This window comes from Phacochoerus africanus, chromosome 2 (genome assembly GCF_016906955.1).
Source record: "Phacochoerus africanus isolate WHEZ1 chromosome 2, ROS_Pafr_v1, whole genome shotgun sequence".
In the NCBI taxonomy this organism is placed as follows: Eukaryota; Metazoa; Chordata; class Mammalia; order Artiodactyla; family Suidae; genus Phacochoerus; species Phacochoerus africanus.
Genome location: NC_062545.1, coordinates 224,234,500 through 224,249,852, shown reverse-complemented (window position 1 = coordinate 224,249,852; position 15,353 = coordinate 224,234,500). Strand labels below are relative to the sequence as shown.

The window sequence follows — 15,353 nt, the reverse complement described above, 5'->3', positions numbered from 1 at the left end:
GAAAACTGAAAGTAACTGAAAGAACGAAAGGACTCCAGTCCGGAGAAGACATTAAAATCTTCGGAAAAAAGCCAGAGAGGAGGCCACCCTCTAGGCTCTAGATGATGGTAATCTGCACCAAGGTGGTACAGGTGGTACGTGGAGAGGAGTTGGAGAGAATGGTAAATCAGAACTGTTTAGGTCACAGGGGAAGAAAACCAACGTGTGTGTAATTCTATTAACTATTTACTATTGTTTTACTTATAGTCATTTCTGGCACAGGCATATGTGCTCAATCATGTTCATAATGAGGGATGAAATGAAGGGAAAACCAACGGGTCCTCAAATGTAATGAAAACACAATAGTTGGCTAGTGTGATTAATATAAACTTTCATATCTCATTACAAATCGGTTTGTATTTATTCTTTTTTTTTTTTTTTTTTTGGTTTTTAGGGCCATACACATGGCATATGGAGGTTCCCAGGCTAGGGGTCAAATCGGAGCTGTTGCTGCCGGCCTACGCCAGAGCCACAGCAACGTGGGATCTGAGCCAAGTCTGCAGCCTACACCACACCTCACTGAAACACGGGATCCTTAACCCACTGAATGAGGCCAGGGATGGAACCTGCAACCTCATGGTTCCTAGTCAGATTCGTTTCCACTGCGCCATGATGGGAACTCCAGTTTGTATTTATTCTTTCATGTACTCAGTCATATTTTTTTCTATGTACCAATTATGTGCCAGGCACTGCGGTGGTAGGAATTAGGCCCTAATGTTTAGGACATTTAATTTCTCCTGGAGGGTGGGGAAGGATAAATGTGTAGGCTATTTTCAGATAGTGGCAAATCTTAGGAATAAATGGAGTGGAAAAAAATAGAGCAGCACTGGTAGGAAGGAGGGGCCAATCAGATAAAACTGAGATCTAAATGATAAGAAGCAAATCATGTTGACATCTGAGGGATAAATATTCCAACCATAGAGAATAGCAGGTGCAAAGATCCAAGGCAGACATGGGTGTGGTCAGCTGGCAAGAAAAGTAAAAAGGGCCCTACAGCTGAAGTATAGGGGGAGAGTGGTATGAGGAGGTAAAGGAGTTTGGATCTTACAAGTGTGATGAGAAGCAACTGAGGAGTTTCAAGCAGGAGAGTGATATTATCTGGTTTAAGTTTTAAATATCACTTTGGCTCTGTGGAAGATAGGCTGAAAGAGGGCAAGAGTGGAGACAGAAAGATGGATTAGGAACCTATGGCAACATTTCAGGTAAGAGAGTATTGGGTTCTATCTAGGATTCTACCTGTGATGACAGGGAGAAGTAGATGGATTCAGGATATGTTTTGTAAAGCAAACCAATAGGATGTGCAGACAGATTAGATTTAGATGGCAAAAGAAATAGATAATTCCAAGGCAGCTCATGGATGTTTTACTTAAATTGGGTAGAGGGCAGTATAATTTACTGGGATAGAGAAAGTACATTTAGAGGAGTAAAAATTAAGTTCCGTTTCGGTTGATTTGAGTTGGAAGTGTTTATTAGATATCCATGTGTCTATCTGAACTGAAAGAGAGCTTAGTGATTTTTGTTCAGCCCTCTTTTTGCAACTGAAGGAAAGTAAGATCCAGGGAGGCTGGCAGTCAGCATCACATAGCTTATTTAATAGTGGAAACCAGTACTAGAATCCAGTATGAGAATCCTAGTCCCTGCCCTTTTCACTGTATCTCAAACAACTTTTAATTTGAAGGCCCTGTAAAACACAGATTCTGCTCATGAAATAAGGTAGATTATTCATACCTATAATTAATAGAAACTGACTTAAGCTTTCCAAGTGCCAGACACTATTCAAAGTGGATCACCTATAGAATCTCATTTAATCCCCACCATAACCCTATCAAGTAGGTATCACTATTCCACTTTGCAGGGGAAACTGAGACGCAGGGATTAAGTAATGCAGCCAGGGTGACAAGACATAGTGGGACCTGGTCTTTCTGCCTGCAGAGCATGGACATGAGGTAGCACCCTCGACATGCAGACTAGGAGAAACCACATCCAGACTGTTCATACCTTTGTGAGTACAATAGTATTTCAGACAGAATTTGAAGGACAGGTATGATTTTCATAGAGAGATAAATTAAAGTTGGAGTCTGAGAATTGGAGTTCCAAATGGCAGGCAAAAGTTCTGAATGCCAGGCAAAAGTGCCTGCATTTAACATGTGGGGCAATAGGGAGCCAATGAAGGTTTTTGACAAGAGAAATGACACAATAAGAGCTATGCTTTAGGGCCTGCCAGATGGATCACAGAGAGAGGAAGGATGTAATGTAGAAAGAACCAACCTTTTCTAAGTGCCCAATGCTTCCAGGCTCTTTAAACACTCTCTAGTCCCACTTCTCACTGTAATCCTGTAAAGCAGATACTGCTGCTCTCATTTTATAAAGAGACAACTGAGTTTCAAAAACTGCAAAAGGCCCTACATGGAGGAACACAGATCTGGACCAATCAGCATCAAGATCTCACTTCAAAACCTATATTCATTTTGTTGCTTTCCCTCTGAATTAAAGATGAAAATCTGCAACTTAATTCTGAGATGAAAGGAGGGTCTAAAGTTGAAAACAGCAAAAACTGAAGAGGATGTGGAGAGAGGAAGATAACAACCCTGACTGCTTGGATGTACAAAGGATGAAGAGAGAAGTCACAAATGACTGAAGTTCAGGAGCAACTGAAGAATGGTACAAACATTTTAAATAAAAACAAGAGCTTCCAGAAGAAAATCTGTATTAGATGGGTAGAAAAAAAGCATTAACTATAGAGCTTATTTTTATAATATCCATAGCATATTGCTAATTTGTATATTACTAAATCATTTCTACTGGGCCACCATTGTTCATGTCTGGATAAATACAATGGTTATCTTTACCAACAAAGTACAGAGATGGTGATAACCACAAAGTCAAACATCTATGCCATTTGGTTCTTACCTGAACATACCTGTTGGAAATCTTCACTCATTTTTGTGTGTCTACCCTTGTTCCTACAGTCAATTCCATACCCAACGTTCAAGGTCATCCTTGAAATAAGACTTGAATAGTCACTTCCCTCTTCAAAACCCTTTGGTGGGTTCCCACTCAGAGAAAAGTGCAAGGCCATTACAAGGACCTACTGAGCCCTATCTGGGTCCCTGCCATTCCTCTGCTTGCCCATTTCTAATTGCTCCGCCGCCCCCCCCACCCCAACCTCAATGCCTTCCTTCCAACTATAGACGCCTCCTTACTGTCCCTCAACCGGCCAGGCATGCTCCCTCCTTCACTTAGCTTACCCTCCTTCAAGTGGGCATCTACACTACTCCATCCCTCAGCTCTCTGCACAAATGTCACTGACCAAAAGGCTTTCCCTGACTTTCCCTTTATAAAAAGCAACATCAATTCCCAACACCAAACCTATACTCCCATACCCCTTACTGTTTTCATTTCCCTTCAGAGCCCATATGACAGACAATAGGTATACAATATTTTTCTTTCTTGTTTATCCTTAAGAAGGCAAACTCTATGAAAGCAAGACCTTTGCTTTTTTCCCTGCTATACCTCTAGTATCTAGAACAGAGCTTCGCACATAGCACTCAGTAAGTTGTTGTTGAATCATTGTGCAAGTGAAGGATGGATGAATGAATGAATGGACTGATATAGCTTTGTCTAAAAGGGAAGAAAATTCTAGCATTTGAAAATCCAGCGTAACAGGCTTTTCTAGACTGATTCTAAGTGCTCTTTGATAGTTCTTTTGCTCATATTGAGAATATCATTATTAGCTGTAGCACCCTCCAGCCCAAGCAGGTAGGCTACTTGAATGAACCATTTTGTGAACTAAGACGTTTAAGTCCTAAGTTTCCATTCTTTTTTAACCAAATGCTATATACACAGTTGACAGAATTAAAATGCTCAGTGCTGATGATCTAGGCAGTGTTTAATATATTGAGGTATTGCTTCCTCTCAAAGGATACAGAAGAGAAAACAGCAGCCATAAAATGCAATTTAGCCTATTGCAAAAATAACACCAGATACAGTATCTAGATCTTCCCTGAGTTAATTCATACTTCTGGTTCCATTGTGCGTATGAATTAAATACCACACTTAGGAGTAAGTCATAAAATCAAACATCTCTAAATAAACTTTATTGTGATTAATACTGTATTTTTTCAAACAAACAGGTAGTTTCCTTTTAATTCCTAGGAGCAATTTTGACTATTAAACCCCCAAACATATGACAAGGCAAATATGCACCTCTGAATCCTCACTGAATGAATGTGAAATGCAACAATGGGTGTACATGTATAATCTGAGATGAGCTAGAAAATGTCTCCACATGCACATTAATATCACCAAATCTAGAATAAAAATACTGCAGAGGAGAAGTGTACTTTCAAAGCATAGGATCTCAGGAGTGTTAACTGGTACAATAACTTAGGAAAAATATTTGACAATACATCATACTGCCTACCAAAAGAAAATATATGTTCTATGATTAATAAATTCCACTTGGATATATATATATATATCTCCAAGAGAAATGAGTGCTTCTATCTACTGAAAGACATGTTCAAGAATGTTCCTTGTGTTATTATTCATAATAGCTACAAACTGGAAACAACCCAAATATCCATAAACAGCACATCAAAAGGGTGAACCCAATATACAATGGAATTCTTTACTCAAAAACATGGATGAGTTACAGTATTATGTTGAATGAAACAAATGAAACACAAAGAGTGTATACTCTGATTCCCTTTTTCTGAAGTTGAAGAACAGTCAAAAGCAATTTATGGAGGTAGAAGTCAAAACAGTGGTTACCCTTCAGACTGCTGACTGAGAAGGACACGAGGAAATGGTCCATGTCCTGTTCTGGGGGGCTAGTGACACAGGCATACACATATGTACTAAATTATTAAATGAAATACTTAAAATGTATACACTCCATTGTATATGCAGTTAGTCCTCAAAATGTTACTGATACAGAAAACTTGACAGGAGAAAGAGAGGAGAAACACACACACACAAAAGCCACATTTCACAGGGGCTCTAAACACCAATAGACTCCAGCAGCCTGACACAAGCACTGCACACTTGTCTAAAGCCAGTTACAGTTCACCAACAGAACTATTGGTTCTACTTGGCCCTGTTCCCCAAGAGCCCTCAAAGTTAGTTATTTTTAAGAAGGAAGGCATGAAGGAGGAAATGAAGCCCATATTATAGTCTTTGACATTCTCAGCTTCAATCTTTGCATGTTCTGTTCAAAGTTGGTTCTGCAATATCCTTCTAAGAATAATTCATGAAACGAAACAGAGGTAGAGTAAAATCAAAAGAACTCGACGGGGGCTGTTATTACAAATGGAAGGAATCAGAATTGTGTTTGAGAACATGATTTTGGCCACAAGCAACTTATTTTGTTATCATAATGAAAGAAAAATAATAGATGACCTCAGAAACTGTTATTAACCATTTACTGAACAATTATTGAGCCATTAAGTGTGGATACTCCTCATAGCACCTATCGTGGAGGTTGCTTAAGCTAATCCTTAAAACCTTAAAGCAAAAGCAAGGATTAGAAAATCAAAGCACAAGCTACTAAGGGACTTGTGACTTCGTCCCCTTCGGTTTTCAGTAACAACTAAAAATCCTCATGCCACTTGCATGGAAAAAGTTAAAAAAGGGGCCTCAAAGGTCTGATATAAGGAGCTTAAAGACTAGGCCCTAAGCAAAGTTCAAACAAACAAATAAATGTGAACTGTAGTTATTTTGTTCAATTTTCTTCAAGGGAGAATATCAGGGAAGATGTTAAAAATAGCCATTCGGTTCCTGCTAAGTCCTTTAAATGGAACAGAACAAGTTGGTGTCATTTTTAGTTCCTTGGCTATTTTACACATTTTAGGTGGTGTCCATTTTTTTTTAGTTTAATTTTTTTCAGGCTTATTGATGTATAATTGACAAATAAAATTCTAAGGTATCTAAAGTATACAGCGTGATTATTTGATATATGTAAACAAAAAGATTCATTCCATCCTTAACATATTAATCACCTCACATATTAATCTTTTTTTTTAATGAGAACACTTAAGTTCTACTTTCTTAGCGAGTTTCCATCACACAATACAGTGTTAGCAACTGTAGTTATATGTTAGATCCTCAGACTTTACTCATCTTTTTGTGCCCCTTTGCCAACTTCTCCCTTTTTCCTCATCATACTCCACCCCCCACCACAGGAAACTACTTTCTGATTTGACTGTTTCTATCAGTTTGACTTTTTTTTAAGATTCCACATATAAGTGATATCACACAGTATTTGTCTTTGTCTGGCTTATTTCACTTAGTCGAAGGCCCTCCAGCTTCATCCATGTTGTTGCAAATAACAAGATTTCCTTCTTTTTTAAGGCTGCCTGATATATCTTTGTATACATACCACCACATTTTCTTTATCCAGTCACCTGAGAATGGGTGGCAGTGTCCATTTCTTTTTCTTTTTAGGGTGGCACCTGTGGCATATGGAAGTTCTCAGGCCAGGGTTGACTTGCAACTGCAGCTGCTGGCTTATACCACAGCCACAGCAACGCCAGATCTGAGCCGCATCTGCGACCTATGTCGCAGCTGGCAGCAACACCAGATCCTTAACCCACTGAGTGAGGCCAGGGATCTAAACTGCATCCTCATGCAGTGATCATTTTTTACTGCTTTCTCTTTGGCATCAAACTTCTCCTAGGCCATAAACCAAGGTTATCATCAGTGTCCTTTACTGTTCATATGGTATATGTTTCTCTCTGCTGCTCTATCTTCTTAAAAGATTAATCCACCTGGCAAGAGGGAAAAAAGACCTGATGCTTTTATGGATAATGTATTAAGTCAACTTCACAACATGCAAAAGTTGCATATCCAGTTGGAATTATATACCTGGGCCATTCAGCTGGGTGTTTGAGCAACTTCCATAAGGGCTCAACATGTTAGGGTCAGTAGGACTATGGCAAAAAAACAAAACTCAACAAAACTTGGAGTCAATCAACCATACTTCCAACACTGCGACCTTGGACAAGTCTGTCAATTTCTCTGGTTTTTGTTTTCCTCATTTATGAAGTGGAGACACACCCTCTTTGGTGTAAATATCAAATGATACAATGTCCATAATGGGCCCTGCAAATAGCAAAGGCCCTATACCAACAGGCTTCTCTCAATGAAAATACTCCAAGCTATGACTGCGAAATGATCCTGCCTACTTTTCCATATACCCTCATCAAAAAACTTCCTTTGTTTTTTTCTTTCAGGATTCCATGAAAGAAAATTCTCCATCTTCTTCCCTAAGACCACAGTAATTTTCACAAGTACATATTTTCTGTGGTCTAAAAAGTTCATCTTCCATCAGACAGTTGGACAGTTTCTAAGAAGGAAAAATAAGAAAAACCACACTTCTGGGAGTTCCTATTGTGGCTCAGTGTGTAACCAACTCTACTATTAACCATGAGGTTATGGGTTCGATCCCTAGCCTTGCTCAGTGGGTTAAGGATCCAGAGCTGCAGTGAGCTGGGGTGTAGGTCAGGTTGCAGATGAGGTTGCTGTGGCTGTGGTATAGACCTGTAGCTGTAGCTCTGATTCTACCCCTAGCCTAGGAACTTCCATGGGTCATGGGTGTGGTCCTAAAAAGCACACAACACACACACACAAAGGAAGAAAGAAAGAAAAAGAAAAGCAAAGAAGGAAAGAAAACCCACAATTCTAAAAATTTCGCTCTCTGAATCTGTGTGAGAAGAGGCAGACCCCATGGGGTAGAGGCTATCAGGAGCTAAAAATGTGGCTGATGAGTGAATCCTATTCCCCAGAGCAAGCCATTTGTCTGTCCCCAGCAGCAGCAGCTACCCTCCCTAATGGCACTGTACTTTTCAACTGGGACTAATCCCAGTGGCTTAGTCTCATTTATTCATTTTAAACCCTGTTTTGAATTCCTGCTGCCATGCTACTGTCCTTCCTGGCATATAATAAACTGCAGAGACACACATTTGGCTGAGCCCGATAAACAAGATGAACCCAGCCCCTCTCAGACCAAACCAGCAGAGGAAAGGGGAAGAGACCAGACAAAGATTCAAGACATTTCAATAGTTACCATTCCTCAGGTAGCTGATACTTTTAGGTTCTGAGGAGCAGAGAAATTTGAAGGTACTGCCCTCAACCTAAAGACGGATAATCTACATGCTTTAGGGAAAATTTTTTGGCTTCGGAAGATGACAATGACACAGCCAAGAGTCACCTAACCTCTAAGACACTTGCAGACCGTGAGAAAGAGAGCAGTTTCCAATTTGTTCTTTTCCTTTCACCCAGATTTGCTTGAAGCTAATATGACTAGGAAGTGCAAGAAAAACAGTATCAATAGGAAAGGGTGCCCTATTCCCTCCTACCTGATACTAGGTAATTTATAAACTGAATGCAACCATAATTCAGTATCTGCATGCCTTTTTCACCTGCAGTTCAAAATTTGTTAGTAGGAAATGAATTTATACCATCCTTGGAGTTCAGACATCTGAAATCCCACATACTTTGTTTGTTTGTTTGATTTGCCTTTTAGAGCCACACGTGCAGCATGTGTAAGTTCCCAGGCTAGGGGTCAAATTGGAGCTGTAGCTGCCTGCCTAGGCCACAGCCAAAGCAACACAGGATCTAAGCCATGTCTTCGATCTACACTACAGCTCACGGACAACACTGGATCCTTAACCCATTGAGGGAGGCCAGGGATCAAACCTGCATCCTCGTGGATCCTAATCAGATTCGTTACCACTGAGCCACAAAGGAACTCCTGAAAAGTCCCACATATTAGGAAGTGGTACAGATTTTTCTTCTTGACTCATCCATTTGAAAAGTAAAAGTCTAAGACAGGAGAATTCTTCAGTATTTCCAGTTAAGACTCTTTTCACTAGACAACGTTGTCATCATTATCATCACCATACACTTGGAGCTTGCATTTACTGAGGGTATATGTGCCAGGTACCCTTCTAAGTACTGGGTATGTATAAACACATTTAATCCCTACACCATTTCCAGGATTCTTATCCTCAGAAAGGAGAGAGAGAGAAAGGAGAGAGAGAGGTTAGCTAAGTTGCCAGTTAAGGGGTAGAGGAATTTAAACCCAGGGGTCTGGCTTCAGAGGCTGAGCTCATGATATATAGGTGGATTCTTCAAACTTGTCAGGTTCATGGTGCTCCAGGCTATTTCCAAAGAAAGATGGTGGACTTGCTATGTATAGGGTAATTGTTCTCCTTCTCAGAAAGACAGAGGGAGGGACCAACCTAATTGCACGGGCTTATAAACACTATTGAGGTTACAAAATTAAGCAATTAATTAACTCCCTACTTGTGTCAATGCAGTTGTAAACACTAATGCCAAGGATGAGAACCACAGAAGGTCAGCTCTGAAAGGAGCTTTAGAAATCCCCTACACTAACCTTTAGCAGCAAGGGAATAGGTTCGGCGAGAGCTGGGGATTTCTTCTAGGTTAAAAAGGCATCCAGGATAGAGACAGGATGCTTTATTAAAGTCTGAGGAATTGCTTCTTCACCTTTGCTCTCTGGGTTTCCCTCTTACTTCCCTCTCTTTCTCTAAACAACAGCATCCATTTCCATTGCTTCAACTACGACCAATGTGCTGACATTTCAGATCCATACCCCTAAGTAAGGCGGACCTATCTCCAGACGGTACTCATTAACTACCTACTAGACAGTTCCACTCTGTGCTTCACAGGTCCTTCAAATTGTCTATGAACAAACCCACTTATCCCTATCCCAAATCCGCTACCTCTCTTGAGAACAAATTACATAGCAATCTCTCCAGAAAAGCACATCGAAACACCATAGATTCTAGATTTCATCACTCCTTCATGTCTTCCATCTAATTATCACAAAATAGTATAATTTTACTTGCTTAACATCTGATAACCCCCTCTTTCTTTCTGCCTCTATTATTAAAGCACTCTGTCTGCCTCCAGCTATTCCAATAGTTTCAATGGAATCTTGCGCATATTAGGATGGCTCCAGTCCTCCCCAAACTTGCATAAATGCTGCCAGAGTCGATTTTCTAAAATAATCTCATCAGGTTATACCCCTTTCCTTTTGCTAAAATTCTTTCATTACTGAGCCCTGTATGGTAGGGGAGCAGGCAGACAGGCAACAGAGAGAAAGATGGACTCAAAGAAGAAAGGTGGGTAGGAGGGAGGGAGGAAGTGGCAAACCCTACTATCTGCCCAAATTGCTCCAAAGCTCTACTCCTTTTGAATGAAAAGTGCTACAGCATAATATTTAAGAAATCATGCTCTGAAGTCAGAGAACCCGGGCTTAAATCTTGATTGTGTAACTTACACACGTGTGACCTTGGAGATCAAGTTACCTACCCTCCTTGAGACACGGGATGGATTTTGGATTATACTCATCCCAAAATGAGTATAATATTTAGTTTTCCAAGGCACCTCCATACTGTTCTCCACAGTAGTTGTACTCATTTACATTCCCACTGCCAGTGTGGGAGGGAATGTAAATTGTCTCCACATCCTCTCAAGCATTTGTTATTCGTAGACTTACTAATGATGGCCATTCTCACTATTGTGAGGTGATACCTCACTGTAGTTTTGATTTGCATTTCTCTAATAATTAGTGATGTTGAGCAGCTCTCCATATGCCTCTTGGCCATCCACACATATTCTTTGGAGAAATGTCTATTTAGGTCTTCTGTCCATTATTCTGTCCGTTTGGGTTGTTTGATTTTTTTTTTTTTTTTTTTTTTTTTTTTTTGCTGTTGAGTTGTATGAATTGTTAGTATATTTTGGAGATTAAGCCCTTGTCAGTTAATTCATTTTTATTACTGAATAATATTCCATTGTAGCAATATAAAACAATTAGAATGAGGGTAATACTCCTTCTGTCAAATAACTGTTGTGAATATGAATTGAGGTTATGTGCATGAAGCTCTTAGAACACAGCCAGACATGAGATTTCTCAAAACAAATCCTGGAACCATAACCAGTACATCTTATTTAACTAGATGCTTACCTCACTTCTCTTTCCAAGGCACCAATCACCTAGCCAGGTCTTCCTTCAATATCTATTGAGTGCTGAATCTATAAACAGTTCAGTTAGGAGATTGAACAAATACTGGTAACAAAGCTTCTTTGCTAGATCCCTGAGCTAGATCCCTGAGATTTCTGATTCCCTCAAGCCACAAAACATTCAAAATCTGTTACCTTTAAGTCTCTGTAGAGGATAATATAGAGGTGAAAAAGATCTCCAGAAATTTGCAAATCCAAGAAGGAAGGAAGCAGCATATTTTTCACTATAAGCTAGACTTCATGTCCTCAGCCTTAAGCGGGCATTTGGATGATCTGTGGAAATTTTAAAACAAATGCAACAGAGCCCCAATACAGAGATACAGAGATTCTCACTCAATAGACTTGGGGCATGGCAGTAACTTTTTTTTTTTCTTTTTCTTTTTAGGGCTGCACCAGTGGCATATGGAGATTCCCAGGCTAGGGGTCCAGTTGGAGCTACAGCTGCTAGCCTATGCCACAGCCGCAGCAGCATCAGATCTGAGCCGTACCTGCAACCTATACCACAGCTCACAGCAAAGGCAGATCCTTAACCCACTGAGCGAGGCCAGGGATCGAACCTGCAACCTCATAGTTCCTAGTTGGATTCACTGCTGCTGTGCCACAACGCAACTCCTGGCATTGACATTTTTATTTAAAAAATATTCTCCAAGTGAATCTGATAGGCTCCGAAGGTTGTAAACTACTGGGTAAACAGTATCTCTATTGCTCATAAGTACATATTCAAGTATTAACATTTTAGCAGATGAGGAGACTGCTTTCAGCTGAATGAGAGGATGAAGAAGTAGTCTAGGAAGAATCCTTGACAAAAGCACCCCAAGGGAGGCTGTTCTAATCTGCCTGATTTGGAGCATGAGGAGCCATCTTACAATCATCCCAGTTGAGTGAACCTTCGACTGAGAAATGTTTTCCTGTGACCTGGACTCCTTTCTATCCCGGTGCTGACCTGGAGAGATCACGACACCAGCAAGATAGACAACGGCAAGGAAAGGGGAGGAGAGCCACACCCCTCTTCAGGAGCTGAGACTTTCAGCCAACAGCTGGCATTAGCTCAGGAGGGAAGCAGCTGAAGTAAAGTTAGAGGCTCTGCCAATAACATTAGAGATACCAGCCGCAAGCAGTGATTTAAAGTGACACTAGGACATTTTATCATCTAAGAGTGAACACAAAGGTTCCTGAGTTTTCATTCAAAACTAGTGTAGATCTTTCCCCTTGGAATACATTTACAGAGAAGCAAAAACAGAGCTCTCATTACATCTGATGAGTGTTGCCTCTTATACACAGGAAGACACTTGTCAAATGTGGCAAAAATGCTGAAGAATATAAGGACTGTGAGTTGTTTTGTTTGGGGGGAGGGACGATGAAGTCTGGGAGACACTTGAGGATCTTAGAGAACGCCTGTAGAGACAGAGGGAATGATCGTGCAGAAAGAAATAGGGAGGAGCTGCACCTCAAGTGGAGAGTAAAAAAATTAGAGGCAGCCAGTAGACTATGCTTTGAAAAATGTGGCTGTTTCAAGTCGAGAAAGCATTTTTCAAGTTCTGACTGGGTTCCAGGTGCTTCCGTATAGACTCAGAGGAAAGCAAGCAATAAAGTATCGGCACAACGGGTCATGGAAGGGTTCTTAAGGACAGGATTTTCCTAAGCTTTTTCTATTTCCTGAGAAGTGACTAGTGGTAAGAGAAATACTAATAATATAAAAAGAAAGAGAATTGTGACAGAAAGTCCTAGAGTGGATGGAGGACATGGAGTTGGGGCAGGGGGCACAAGCAATAGGTTACAAATATTTATTTAAAGTCTAGAAAAAAAAACCTTTAGCTTTAGAGCAGTCAGATCTGGGAGAATTACATTGTTCTTTCTTGATAAATAATAGCTAGTTACAGTTTCAGAGGGCTGCTTCCATTTGATGTAATCCATCACTGACAACATAAAAACTTCCACCTTTCTTCAGCAAAAGTGAAGGGAAAATGCAATTAATGCTATTGCTTCTATTATACCTAACAGATCTGGCAGATATAGAATATAAGCTAGGAAGAAATCCACAGCATAAGTGACAGTGAAAGCCTGTCCCATTTTTCTTCCTTCATTTACTTTTGGAATGTGTTACATCTAAAGGCTCAATTACGCCTAGTGATGTGGCAAAGAACAGAAAAATTTCCCTGGGCTAAAAAAAAAATTCTGCACATGGTGCAGAATTTGGAAGGAAGAGCGCATTGAGGACGATGTAGACCACGGCCAGCTCCCCGCAAAGATGGCTCCTTGATCTTTTACTTTTTAAAATAAGCATTTTTCCAAAATAAAAATAAGATGAGGGAGAGAGAGATGTGTCGGTAGATATGAGGAAGTTGTGCATTTAATGAAGCAACTATTTTTTCATTTGTTCCAATGCTTCCATCACTCTTCCCAACAGCATGACTAGTCAGCTGGCTATTAGTGCACCCAGTGTGTCTCTTTGGTTTATTGTCAACAAGTGAAATGCTTCCAAGGGCAGACAGATAGAAGGTGTGATAATGATGAGAGAGCCTGGGAGCCTCTAAAGGAGGACAAGAGCCACTGCACAATTCCGGCCAACTGTTGCCCTTTGCAGAAAAGGGTGTCATTCACTGCTGAAGTTTCTGATTTTTCAAGAGAGCTTGAACATTCAAGTTTTTTAAAATGTGGACTCTCCCAATTTGTAGATGTTAAATTTTAAGGAAATTAGAAAGCTAATGCACTGGCTGGGTCTATCAACAGGGTATAAAAGCTGGCTTAGGCTCTATAGCATGAGTTCAAGACCTCTGAAAACCCATTCTTTTTTCTCCTTATTTCATAGGTCTTGGCCAACCAGGACTGTCATTCCTGCTCTGCTGCTTGATGACCCCTCTTTGTTTTATCAGTTTTCTTCATACTCAATCTAGTCTCTGACCACAGACTAAGAGATGGCAGCAGCCATGTCTTAGAGGTAAAGGGATGCCCTGCAGTGCCTGACATGGGGCCTGGTGTTACTACGGGAACTCTGGATTTTTCTTTTTTGATCTAATACCGAGGCTAGGTTCTCAAATACTGAACCAAGCTTATATTCCTGTGATGCACTCCACTTGACCATGGTATTTATTTAATGTACTAAATTGTATTTGATGGGTTTTATTGAAGGGTTTTGTATCAATATTCATAAGCCAGGAGTTCCCGTCGTGGCTCAAAGGAAACAAATCTGACTAGCATCCATGAGGACGCAGGTTTGATCCCTGGCCTCGCTCAGTGGGTTAAGAACCCAGCGTTGCTGTGAGCTGTGGTGTTGGTTGCAGATGCACTTGGATCCTGCATTACTGTGGCTGTGGCATAGGTCATCAGCTACAGCTCTGAGTTTACCCCTAGCCTGAGAAACTCCATATGCCATGGGTGCGGCCCTAAAAGACAAAAAAAAAAAAAACAAAAAAATTCACAAGCCAAATTGATCTTCAGTACACATGTACATGTCCACCATACTATCTGTGTTAAGTTCTGACATGAAGATCTTTTTGGAATGATAATTTAAAAAGAAAAACCACCTTGAAAGTTTGTCTCTTGCTCTCTGCTTAGAAAAAGCTGTAATAGTAATGTAGCTATTTGTCTAGGCTGACATGGGACAGCTCCAGTTTACATCAACTGTCCCAGTTTAGCCCCTTTTAATCAATTATATAGTCACTGTGCTTAATAAAATTAATATCCTTGAATGCTGAGAGAATTTACTGAGGCCATACTGGCACGTACACTTATAGCAAGTACCTTCTGATAACTTTTTCACTTCTTTCTTGGTTATTAACTTCAGGTCTCTCTCAGACACTGATACAGTAAATTTTCTTGCTCCCTCTATCTCTATGGAATTTCACATAGTAGCTCATGATATCCTTTGGTTATTTCTTCCTTTTAGTCTCTAATTTTGTTGATTTTTACTTTCTCTAGTAATGAAATCTTTGCTTACCGTACAAAATTTTAAAAATAAAAAACACAAAGAAGTTTAAAATCATCCATAATCCCATCACTCAGAAATAACTGCTACTGACACCGCACATGAAACATTTCAGACTTTTATCTGTCTATACACCTACCTACACACAGTGTTTACTAACCTGCCTCTTTTGTTATATGATGTGAACATCTTTCCCATATCAATAGATATAGATTTACATCTTCAATCTCAATGGCTATGAAGCATGATTTTACTACGATTTTCCTATTTAAATTCCTGGCAATAGAGGATAGGTAGATAATTTTTAACAACGCTGCACTAAACATTATCTAACATCATT

General features: G+C 40.1%; 1 protein-coding gene across 1 annotated transcript in view; it reads right to left on the bottom strand.

The window, feature by feature from the left end:
• The window catches only part of PIP5K1B (phosphatidylinositol-4-phosphate 5-kinase type 1 beta), a 350,208-nt gene that overhangs the window by 259,501 nt on the left and 75,354 nt on the right, over window positions 1–15,353 (bottom strand). The window lies entirely within an intron of this gene.